Source organism: Rosa chinensis, unplaced genomic scaffold (genome assembly GCF_002994745.2).
Source record: "Rosa chinensis cultivar Old Blush unplaced genomic scaffold, RchiOBHm-V2 RchiOBHmChr0c20, whole genome shotgun sequence".
In the NCBI taxonomy this organism is placed as follows: Eukaryota; Viridiplantae; Streptophyta; class Magnoliopsida; order Rosales; family Rosaceae; genus Rosa; species Rosa chinensis.
Genome location: NW_020126833.1, coordinates 73,301 through 85,587, shown reverse-complemented (window position 1 = coordinate 85,587; position 12,287 = coordinate 73,301).

The window sequence follows — 12,287 nt, the reverse complement described above, 5'->3', positions numbered from 1 at the left end:
AAAAGCTGATACATATATATGTATTGTTCCAAAACATGCCACATGGTGCATGATAATGTACCAGCAGAGAAGCACAAAAAAGATGCTTTCCATATCAAAATTGTACCAGCAACAAGCGCGCTACTTCAAGGCTCATGCACATATGTGTTGACAACAAACTTCCCCCACTCATTTTGCACTTGATCAATATCTGCTTGGGTTGGCTGCTGCCTCTCCTCTCCCACTGAAATTGATTTAATATATCAAAGGGTTTACTTAATCATTTTGATGAATGAGGCATGAACATAATAACAAAGTTATGAGAAATTGAGTCAAGTGACTATATTTTCTCTGCCAGATTTTTGTAACTGCCAGATTTTCATACCAAACTAACTAACTGCCAGATTTTTGTACCTAAACATGAGAAGCGAAGGCATGCCACTGAGAATCATATGAATGGTTAAATAAAATTACCATGCTTAGGACTCAAAAACTTACAGTTAACACAAAAGATCCCTATATAAATTAAAATCACTGAACTAGATACGGAGTCAACATTAGTAGTTTTTGAACATAAAATTCTGAACAAAGCATGTTACGTGTATCCCATAAAAGCTAAGTCAACAAACAATATATTCTGACAAGGAAATTTACAGATCCGGTTCCTCTTTTACTAAGAAGAAACCCCATGCTATTAGTTATTTCAAAGTAGCAAATAGTAATGGCAGTACACACCTGATTTTGCTCAAAAAAGTTTGTTAGGACATTATGCTCCCCAAGCAGAACTTCACCTGCTATTGGCTTTTGTAAACCCATTATTAGTTTCAGCAAAGTACTCTTGCCACATCCATTTGGGCCAATAATGGCCAGTTTCTCTCCTCTTTCAATTGTGAGATTTGCTCTGCTAAACAACACCTGGTAGACCACAGATATGGTTGCAATTAATACACACAATTTGCAGATGAATAGATCTTTTTAAGGTGAAAAAAAAATGGCTTGTAGCAGTTTTACTTGTGAACAAAATATGTAAACCCACCTTACCTCCAAATGGAGCAAATCTCCCATTTCTTCCCCATTTAGGAAACCTGATCCTAATCTGTTTCTTCTTGAACGGCCTTTCAATAAGATCCTCTTCCTGCAGTATCACTCAAATATTACAGAAAACGCGCGCACGCGCACATATGTGTGTGCGTGTGTAGAGCAACATAATGTAAATTTTGTGCTCTGTGGTTCTGTAAATTTTGCCTAACTTCTGAGCATGGAGAAATGAGCAATGCATGGGATTTAATGGTTACCATGATCAGGAGAACACAGAAAAGTAAACAACAATTACAATAGTTCAGAAAAATTGAACTGTGATCATTTCATTCTAAGTTCAATTGCAGTTTCAGCAACTAAGTTTTTTACCTAACAGATACAATATCTTCACCAATTTGATACTTATAAAAGGCCATGGTTAGTATACTAACCTAACAGAATTATACATCTTGCTATTGTATATGTTATACTAACCTTGTATACTAGCCTTTAAATTATTATACTAACCTTTACTAAACGCAGCTGGAAAGGTTGTCTGATACTTATACAGCCCTTGACCCTCAGAATTTCAAACGCAGCTTACTTGAAACTGGAAGTTAACAAACAGTGTCAGTTAGTATATTTCAGGAATGTAAGAACAGAAACTACAAATGATTAACTGAAAGAATAGTCAGAATTTAAAATTATTAATCATATAGATGCTTCTCAACAAATCCATCTGCGTGCACATTGAAATGATACAGGACCAGTAAAAGGCAAATAACAAAAGAGTAATCATGGTCAGTAAAAGCACAGGCTACAAAACAAAACCAAATTCCACACATGAACAACTGAATTATATAAGCTTCAATTAACAAAAGAAACACCAATTACCTGGAAACATGTAACCTAAAATAACAAAACACTATCAAATTATGGGAGTCAATATCCAGAAAAGTAGATGCACAATGTCAGTTCAAAAAATAATGAACAAAAAAAATAAAAAAAAACATATAGGTCATAACTCCAGAACAACAGAGGAAGAAAAGAGAAAAGCTACTAATACAAAGGTAGACAACTAAAATTATAGATACATGCCCAACTTGTTACCAAAGTCTCTGGAAAGTGAATACAAGGTAACTATCAAGGTTATAAGACTAGGGATTATAGTTTCCTGAAATAAACAAGGGTTGCCGTTTGGTATCATTAAACAAGACCTAACGGCTAACACTGTTTGATCAAAAACCCTAAACACATAATAATCATTTAAAGCTTTTTAAGGGTCTCGTACATCACTTGTGGTTTACGGTTTAGATCTCAAGCTTTGAGACCCGCAAACCCAAGAGCTAAAGTCTAGGCACACTCTCTGAGGATAGAACCTCTATTTTGAAAACAGCCCTTCCCATTTGCATAAAAAAAGAATTTGTCTTCCCCTTTTGTTCACTCACACAAAGAGCCATCTTAGGGAATGACTTCTGAATACATATTCGTACAATACTACCTAAAATCTAAATAATCTTGACTACTTTCGTATTCATTTTATTTATATTTTGAAATTAAGTGAGGTTTTTAGTTAATATATGTCAATCATTAGATCTCATTTTAATGATACTCCAGTAGACTAAGCCATGCTCAAGCTACTCTATTTCTAGAAATCCCTTCACACTATGCACAGAGGACAGTAAAAATCACTTCTCATACAATAGGCTTTATGCAAAATTACTATTTCTCACCCAGAAACCTAATCAAAGGCATTTACAGCTATACCTAGATCAAGATAACAACTTCAGACCTAAAGATCAAATTTTTAGGGAAAATTACCATCTCCAACCATAAAACCCTAATCAAGGGCATCAACACACATACCTTGACGGGGAACTTGGATATTACACAGAGGGCACTCTGCTCCAAAATTGGTCCGATTGGGTACACAGGTGCTGCAAGTAAGACCCAAAGCAAGAAAAAGATCAGAACTTTGAAAATCATGTCAATCGAAGAAAGAGACGAACTTGCAGAAGATGTGATTGCATGGAAGCGGCCGATTAAAAAACCCTAGGCTGCAATTCAACAACAAAATCAAATATCAAGACTCAGATTCAGATAGCCAGAAACACAAAAATCAAAGATCTGTTGGTTTCTGATGAAATCGAAGACAGAGAGGAGAGGCGGATACGAACTAGAGAGGGCAAGTGAGCTCAAGGCTGAGCTTCTGGAGATGAAACTTGAGGGGGTTCTTGTTCATGTGCGGAACGACGCCGTCGCGGCAGTTACCGAAATCTGAAGAGTGCTTGGCGAAGGACTCGGCCATTGGGAAATGTGCAGAGAGAGAAGTGGTGAAGGGGTGGGGTGGAGTGTGGAGTATTATCAGGCGGCAGGTTATGTTCGCGAGAGGACGATGAAGATAAAGAGGGCCTGTCTCTCGGTGTTTTTTTTTTTGGGTATAAATTTGTAAGACTTAGCGCGTTTGAATGCCGCGCTTGCAAAATAAAACCACATTCATTTTGAAACGAACCCGCCTATTCTAAAGTTTAAGAGAAAAAATTGGAGGGATTTGTTCAGCTGAAAAGTTTTGGTCACTAAACCAAAATCACATGTTATGAAGTATAGAAACATCAATGACCCAACATAAATGGTCACTAATACTGAACTTTTCGTCATTAAAAATTCAACAATATGTGGGTAAATGAATTTAGTTAGTCCTAAAAGTGTTAGTGACCAGCTAGTAATAGTGGTCACTAATTCAATAGTATTTGTGACCAACATTGATGTGGTCACTGACAATTTGGTCACTAATGCCAGATTTTCTTGTAGTGATAAAAGAATACTGAAAAATGAAAAACTATTTAGAATAAGCCAATAAGGACCACTACAAAAAGGAACATGTATTAAAAAACTATTAACTTGAGTTCAGCAGATCTTTTATCCACCAGCAGCTTGCATAATTCAACCTTTAACCACACCACCTGCAGGTAGAACTTATATAAATCTCAATATCTAGTAGTGCATTTACAATATTAAACAAAAATTCAGAGCTTGGACCTAATTATTATGAGGCCAAAACCATTAAACAAATCTAATTTTGTTCAGAAACATATGAACAGCAAAGCTGAAACCAACAAATGCAACTAAATTTCAAATTTTCAAGTCAAAAGTCAAACAGAAAGGCAAAAAGTGACAAATGCAATTCGAACCCAGAAATCCAGCAGGACAAAACAGATCACATATCCAATTTTAATCTCATATCAGTCATATGTATAGCGTACAGCAAAAGTAACAAATGCAATTCGAACCCAGAAATCGAAGCAAGAAAGATGGCAGCAACTTACCAAGCTTGAAGTTTCCGAAATTGAGTCGAAAACTGAAATCGAAGCTGCTTCACCTAGTAGAGTTCGAGCCAAACCCAGACTTGAAGACTGAAAATTGAATACCCAAAAGAAGAAATTAAGAGGAAGCCATAAATTGATTGAAGAGTGAAGACCCAGAAGCAGAAATTAAGAGAAACAAAAACCCAGACTCACTGCGCACCTTCAGTCCATCACGGCGTCACCGTCGAAGAAAGAAAAGGCGTCGTGCGGCTGTTCCTGAGAGAGACACACAGAGAGAGAGAGAGAGAGAGAGAGAGAGAGAGAGAGAGAGAGAGAGGCGAGCTTTAGTTGAAAACTTTTAGGTCAGATCGAGTTTCAGGCGTTTTAGCCTAATCAGGAAATTAAAACATGGTAGAATGGGGAGAAGAGACCAAATCTAGAGAAGGAGAAGAGGGAGTTACCTTTGTGGTGATGTTGCTTAGAATCAAAACTTTGGGTTTCTTCCTTTTTGGTTTGCAGGTGAAGAGAGATGAGAGAGGAAATGGTTGGCTTCTAAGAGATAGACACGAACAAGAAGAGGGGCCTGAAGGCAGAGTTACTTTGTGCAAGCCGAGTGGGGAGACAAAGTCACTAAGGCCCTAACTAAAGGCGGGTTTTTTTTTTTTTTTTTTTTTTTTTTTTTAACTTTTTCACACAACGCATGTATGAAATTAAGTTGTCTGATCATGTACATGTTAAATTTGAGTTAAGGGAGCAAGGAGGGAAAATTCCCGCCTATGTGCAATCAAAGAAGCAGTTTTGACGTTAGGGACATACATTTCTCATTAAGACAACACAAATAAGTCATTCCGTTGTAGGAGCTTAAATCGTGTACCAGCATTTCACTCAAATATTGGCCTTTTTGGGGCTACTCACTCACATTTTGGGGTACATGTGATTTTCTTCCAAACTTGCACAACGGAAACAAAAAAATGCGTTGTATGTTGTTTTGCAACTTACTTTCATACAACATATACAACAATACTGTTGTGCAAGGTGAGTCAAAATTTCGACCCAAATTTGAGCAAGGTGAGGGGGAATTTTTTTTTACATTCAGACAACAGACAAATCCTTAAAACTGTTGTACAATAATCTTGGACCCAAAAAAATTGATGTACGACCTCCTTATACAACGCAAATCTCATTAAACCTGTTGTGTGAAGCAGTTTCAGTGATCACACAACGGAAATTTTTTTTCGTTGTCTAAAAAGTGTAGTGTGATGCAGTTTTTGGCATAGTGTGTCCCTAATACACTTTTGTATGGAGGGAAGGATTTGATTTAAGGTATGTAGCTCATATTCTTAACTTGATTGTGAATGATGCATGGGTTGTAAGATTGATCACACTGCATATGAGCAGAATGAACTAGATATTATATATTGTATATACATTAGCTTAATGTAAACAAATTATTTTGATTATAAAGTACAACTGTAGTTACTTACATGTATATATATGTAGACTTAATTTAGTAATCGAATTAAGATAATGTGTAAGTATATCTGTTTTGAATTCAAAATTCAAAAGGTATGATCATTTGGACAAATCTGATTAAGACAAACAGTTACTTCGGCAGTTCCTTGATGGAAGGAACTGTCATGTAACTGCTGTTGTCACAACAGCTTATATATGTGAAGATTTCTTTTGATCTCTGCTAGAACACAAACACTTTCTCATCTGGTTTTGTCCCATCAAGCAAAAGGAGAAATACAGTGTGCATCTAGGAGAAGATCGAATGGATTGCAACAGCAATCAACCAAGTCAGTTATCATTCATATCTATTTATTTACATTTGATCTAAATCTGTGCTAGTTTATTATGTTTTCATGTTTAAATATAGTTGTAATCTTTCAATTGGTATCAGAGCAACTATGCTTAGATTTAGATTGATGTATACTTTTCATACTGAGATATATATTCTGGACTAGAAAATGAAGATATTGATTCATTGAAATCTGCATGAAACATAATACAGATAAAGATTGATATTTTGACAGTTAACTTGTTTAGGACTATTTTCGATTCATATAACTGCTACTATTTTATAACATCGATGATCATATATGCACATTTATATATATGATAATGTTACCAAATAGAAAGACTACTGCGTATTTCATGTACATCCATAATGCTGCCACAGTAGCCATGAATATACTGATATATGCAATAGATCAAGTAATTTTCTTTTGAAATGTGGTCTGCATATACGTTCAATACTATCAAAATAGTTGAAACATGTATACAGATATACATTCATAAAGGAAACCATTAAGATAAATCTGAAAGTTCAATACTGTATCTAACTTCCAAAGCAGTTAGAAATCTAAATGAGACTTTCTGGTTTAATACATATATGTGTGGTAATAAACATCCATGTATCCTTGGAGATAAGTGTATTACAAATGATACCAACATCTTGAAAATGATATATGTTTACTTATCTATACATATAAATTCATTTAAATGTTTATAACATATGAATGTAACATTTGGGATTAGCGTATATATATCTCTGGTATATAGTCAAACTGGAACATATATATGTGTAAATTTAGACATAATGAGTGACTGATTTGAAACTGAACAATTTCAGCAATGCATTTCCCAATGAGCATCAATCAAGTTGAATTGCTCAATGGACTGAATTTCAAAAAGTGGAAAGGAGACATAGAACTCAACCTGGGAATATTGGACTTTGATCATGTCCTTAGAGAAGATCCACCTACTGAACTAACAGCAACGTCATCAAAGGAGGCCAAAGATAGGTACCTGCTGTGGCACAAACACAACAGGATGACACTGATTTGTATGAAAAAGAGCATGACTGATGCTGTCAAAGGAGGTATACCAGATTCTGAATTTGCCAAAGTGTACTTCAATTCAATTGCTGAGAAGTACAAGGTTTCTGACAAGGCTGAGGTTAGCACACTGATGAACGCACTGACTGGACAAGGAAGCATAAGGGAGTATATTATGAAAGGGATTGATATTGCTGCAAAACTGAAGAGCCTGAACATGAATATTGATGATCCTTTTCTGGTGCACATGCTACTGAATTCTTTCCCAGATCAATATAGTCACCTGAAGAGCCTCTATAACACACAGAAAGAAAAATGGAGTCTTAATGAGTTGATTTCCATTTGTGTGCAGGAAGAAGATGAAATGCTCAAAAGGGGAAAGGTAGTGAGCATTAACTACATTGCAAAGCCAAAGAATAAGAAAACCTTTGGCAACAAGAACTTTAAGGCCAGTTCATCAAAATCTCTTGTGAAGACTGATCTGTACAAAAACAAGTCTGTCAAAACAAATGGTCCAATGAAATGTTTCTTCTGCAAGAAATTAGGTCATTTCAAGAAGGACAGTGAGGGTTTTAAAAATTGGCTGAACAAGAAAGGTACTTTTTTGTTAAAATCAATTTTCACATTAGAGTCACATGCATCTGTTAGTAATGCATCTTGGTGGTTTGATACTGGTTCACCCATTCATATTGTTAATTCCTTGTAGGGATTATCAAGCAAAACAATCCCAAACAAGAATGAAACAAGGGTATGCACTGCAAGTGGCCAAAGGGTGGCAGTTCAAGCTGTAGGAAGTGTCAAATTAGTATTTAGGAATAAGTATGTTCTGGTATTAGATAATGTGTATTGTATTCCCTCAATAAAGAGAAACCTCATATCTGGTTCTCAATTTGTAATGGATGATGCTTTCAGTTTTTCAAGTAATAATAGGGCTATGTATTTCTATGAAAATTCATCTTGTTTTGGTGATGCTATTTTAATTGATGGTTACTGGCATGTCAATTGCACTAATGCAGCTATTCAAAATCATCATGTTTTCAATGTGTCAAAAACAGTTGTTGGTGTTAAGAGAAAGAATAAGCAACATACATCATCTTTTCTTTGGCACAAAAGATTAGGACACATTTCAAAAGAAAGAATGCATGAGCTAGTGAAACAAGAAATTTTACCTGCATTAGATTTTAGTGATTTTGAAACATGTGTGGATTGTTTAAAGGGAAAAATGACAAATTTGAGAAATCTGCATTCCAAAAGATCTGATTGTTTGCTTCAACTAATCCACACAGATGTTTGTGGTCCATTTCCTGTAAACACCATTTGTGGAAACTCCTATTTTGTGACTTTCATTGATGATTTTTCAAGGTACTGTTTTGTTTATCTAATTTCTGATAAGTCACAAGTGCTAGACGTTTTCAAGATTTTCAAAACTGAAGTAGAAAGACAGACTGAGAAACTCATTAAGGTGATAAGGTCAGATCGAGGTGGTGAATACTATGGTAAGTATTCTGAGAAAGGGCAGCATAAAGGACCTTTTTCTGCATATTTAGAACAATGTGGCATTGTTGCTCAATATACCACACCATATACACCACAACAAAATGGTGTTTCTGAAAGAAGAAACAGAACATTGATGAACATGGTTAGAAGTATGTTCACCAGATCAGGTTTACCAAAGTTCTTATGGGAGAAGCATTGAGAACAGCAAACTACATCTGCAATAGGACACCAAGCAAAGCAGTCCTCAAAACTCCATTTGAGATTTGGTGTGGCTACAAACCAAGTCTGAATCATCTACATGTCTGGGTTGTAAGGCAGAAGCAAGAGTGTATAATGGAGAAAATGATAAACTTGAATCCAAGTCAATAAGTGCCTATTTTATTGGCTATCCAGAAAAATCAAAGGGATTCAAATTTTATTGCTCTACCAGGCACAATAGAATTTTTGAAACACATAGAGCAACATTTTTTGATGAAGTGTTTGATCAGAATGCAAGTGTGACAGAAGAGACAAGCTTAGACAAAGAGTACAGCAACATGGATGACTGGTTTATTTTTCCAGAAATTATGCAGACAGGTACTCATGTTATTTATGAAGATATAATTCCAGAAACACAAATAGAAAATCAAACTCAAGAAGCTAATGTTGAAGATCAAGTTGATGGTGTTAGTGCAGATCAAAACCATGGAAATGCAGAAGTTCCTATCATGGAAGCAGAACAAGTTCTAAGAAGATCAGAAAGATCCAGGAAGCCTGCAATATCCAATGATTATCATTTATATTTGACTGCAGTTGAGTTTGATTTGGGGGAAGAAAATGATCCTACATCACTAAAGGAGGCTATGCAATCAGACAACAGTCACAAATGGAAGCTTGCAATGGAGGATGAACTTCAAAGCATGTCACAGAATGGTGTTTGGACATTGGTAGACAGAACTGCAGATTTAAAACCTATTGGATGCAAGTGGGTTTATAAAACAAAAAGGGATGCAAATGGCAAGGTTGAGAGATACAAAGCCAGACTCGTAGCAAAAGGGTACAATCAAAAGGAAGGTATAGACTACAATGAGACTTTTTCACCTGTCTCAACTAAGGATGCCTTCAGAGTCATAATGGCCCTAGTTGCACATTACAATTTAGAATTGCATCAAATGGATGTTAAAACTGCATTATTAAATGGAGACTTACAGGAGGATATCTACATGCTTCAACCAGAAGGGTTCATAGAAGATGAAAAGAAGGTTTGCAAGCTTAACAAGTCAATTTATGGACTGAAGCAAGCATCCAGGCAGTGGTATTTAAAGTTTGATGCTGTGATCTCTGACTTTGGATTTGAAGAAAACAAATTGGATGAATGTGTGTACTGCAAGGTTAGTGGGAGTCATTTCATATTTTTAGTCTTATATGTAGATGATATCCTATTAGCTAGCAGCAATGTTGGTTTGCTAAAAGCCACAAAGATTTTCTGATGAAGAATTTTGATATGAAAGACATGGGGGAAGCTCATTATGTACTTGGGATAGAAATTAGCAGAAATAGAAGTCAATGTATGCTAGGACTGTCACAAAAGAATTATATTGACAAGATTTTACAAAGATTTGGCCTAGAAAAATGCAGATCAGGAAATGCACCTATTTCTAAAGGTGATAAGTTACATAAAGGACAATGTCCTCAAAATGTATTGGAAAGGAAATGCATGGAAAATGTGCCCTATGCTAGGTTGGTTGGAAGCCTTATGTATGCACAAGTCCAGATATAAGCTTTACAGTAAACATGCTATCCAGATACCAATCAAATGCTGGTCATGAACACTGGGTTGCAGGGAAGAAAGTATTGAGATATCTGAAATGTACCAGAAATCACATGATGGTGTATAAGAGAATAGAAGATCAAGAACTGAAAGTAGAGTGCTACACAGATGCTTCATACAAGCAGGATTTAGATGATTTGAAGTCAACATCTGGATACATATTCATGTTTGCTGGAGGAGCAATTTCATGGAAGACTAATAAGCAATCATTGACTGCCACTTCAACTTTCCAGGCAGAATACATTGCAATATATGAGGCTACAGCACATGCATTATGGCTCAAAAATTTTATTTCCAGAATGAAGGTAGTGGATTCAATTGAGAGGCCATTGGCTATATACTGTGACAATGCAGCAGCTGTGTTCTTTTCAAAGAACAACAGAAGAACAGCAGGGTTAAGGAATATAGATGTGAAGTATTTTTCAGTAAGAGAGAGTGTGAGGGATAATGAAATAGAAGTGATGAAGATTGGAACAAAGAGCAACTTGCAGATCCACTGACAAAAGCATTACCAATTTCTGTGTTTGTTAATCATGTAGAAAACATGGGAATTTTAGATAGCATTGATGTTTAGAAATGTAGGTTGCTGTATGTTACTGTTAATAAGTAATGCATTTGATATTAACCATTTCAGTCAGTCATCATTAGTTCATTCATACATTTTGAATGATATCATTATATTCAAATATATTGCTGCATGATTCAGAGAATGTATACATTAATATGTTGCTTGTAACATCCCGAACCTAAATTCACCGGTTTACTAGTCATTGGGACGGTAAACGACCTTTACTTTCACTTTTACTTTCGGTTTAGTACTTTAGTGGCCCTAAAGTTGACTTTTTGTTCGGGTCAAAATTTGAGAAAATGTTCTTCATGGAAGTTGTAGAGGACGTTAAACCGAGCGCGTGCATATGTGGTACGTAAAAATCGGAGTTCGTATGTGAAAGTTACAAGCGAAATAGTAAAGTTACTGTTCATTGGTAGAAAGTATAATTTGAATTTTTACTGTTGGGGCCGGTAACTTTCTTTTCCTCTCTTTCTCCTCCTCCCCGCGTTTTTCTTCCTCTCCTCGGCTCTTTCTGCAACTCCGGCCACCTCCCTCTTCCGGCCACCTGGTGGCATAAAGCCGACATCTTTGGACTCGCCTCCGCCCCCTCTTGGCACCTGTGGTGGTAACTCACGGCGGTTTGGCCGGAAAACGAGGCATCGGCCCGTAAAAGTTTACTGTAGCAGTTTGGGATTTTCGTCGATTTCCGGCGATTCCGGCCATCTCCGGCCACCAAACCGGCGTCGAAGGAGCGGTTTTTCCCATGGATCATGTTGCCCCTAGCCTTGAGCCACGGTTTGCAGTGTGGAGGTCGAATCGAAGGTTTGAAATTCCGAGTTACTATTCACAATTCGGGTTCAAACTTCTCTTTAATTGTTGAGGTACTTCCGCTCATTTTCTAACTTAGTCACAGTTGAAAGAATTAATGGGTGTGTTGAGAAGGTGCTACTGCCAAATTTTGGTGGCCATCGGAGATGGTGGCGGTGGCGGCGGTGCCGCCACTATGGGCGGCGGTAGCGGCGGCTAGGGTAGCTTTTTAATTTCAATTTCTGGCTAGTTAAATTCTATAATTATCATAGAGCATATATGTGAAGTTTGGTGAATTTTGGAGGAGTTTGGAATTGTTTGTGAATTTTCAAAGTTTGGAGTTTTGTGGTGGAATTATGGGAAATCCGGCCGTCGGATTTCCCTCGTTTTCTTTTGGAATATGTAATTGAGGAATTAGAATTGTGGAAGAGATTTGGGTTGAATTTGAGAAGTATTGGAGATAGGGATTTTCGGATTTCGTT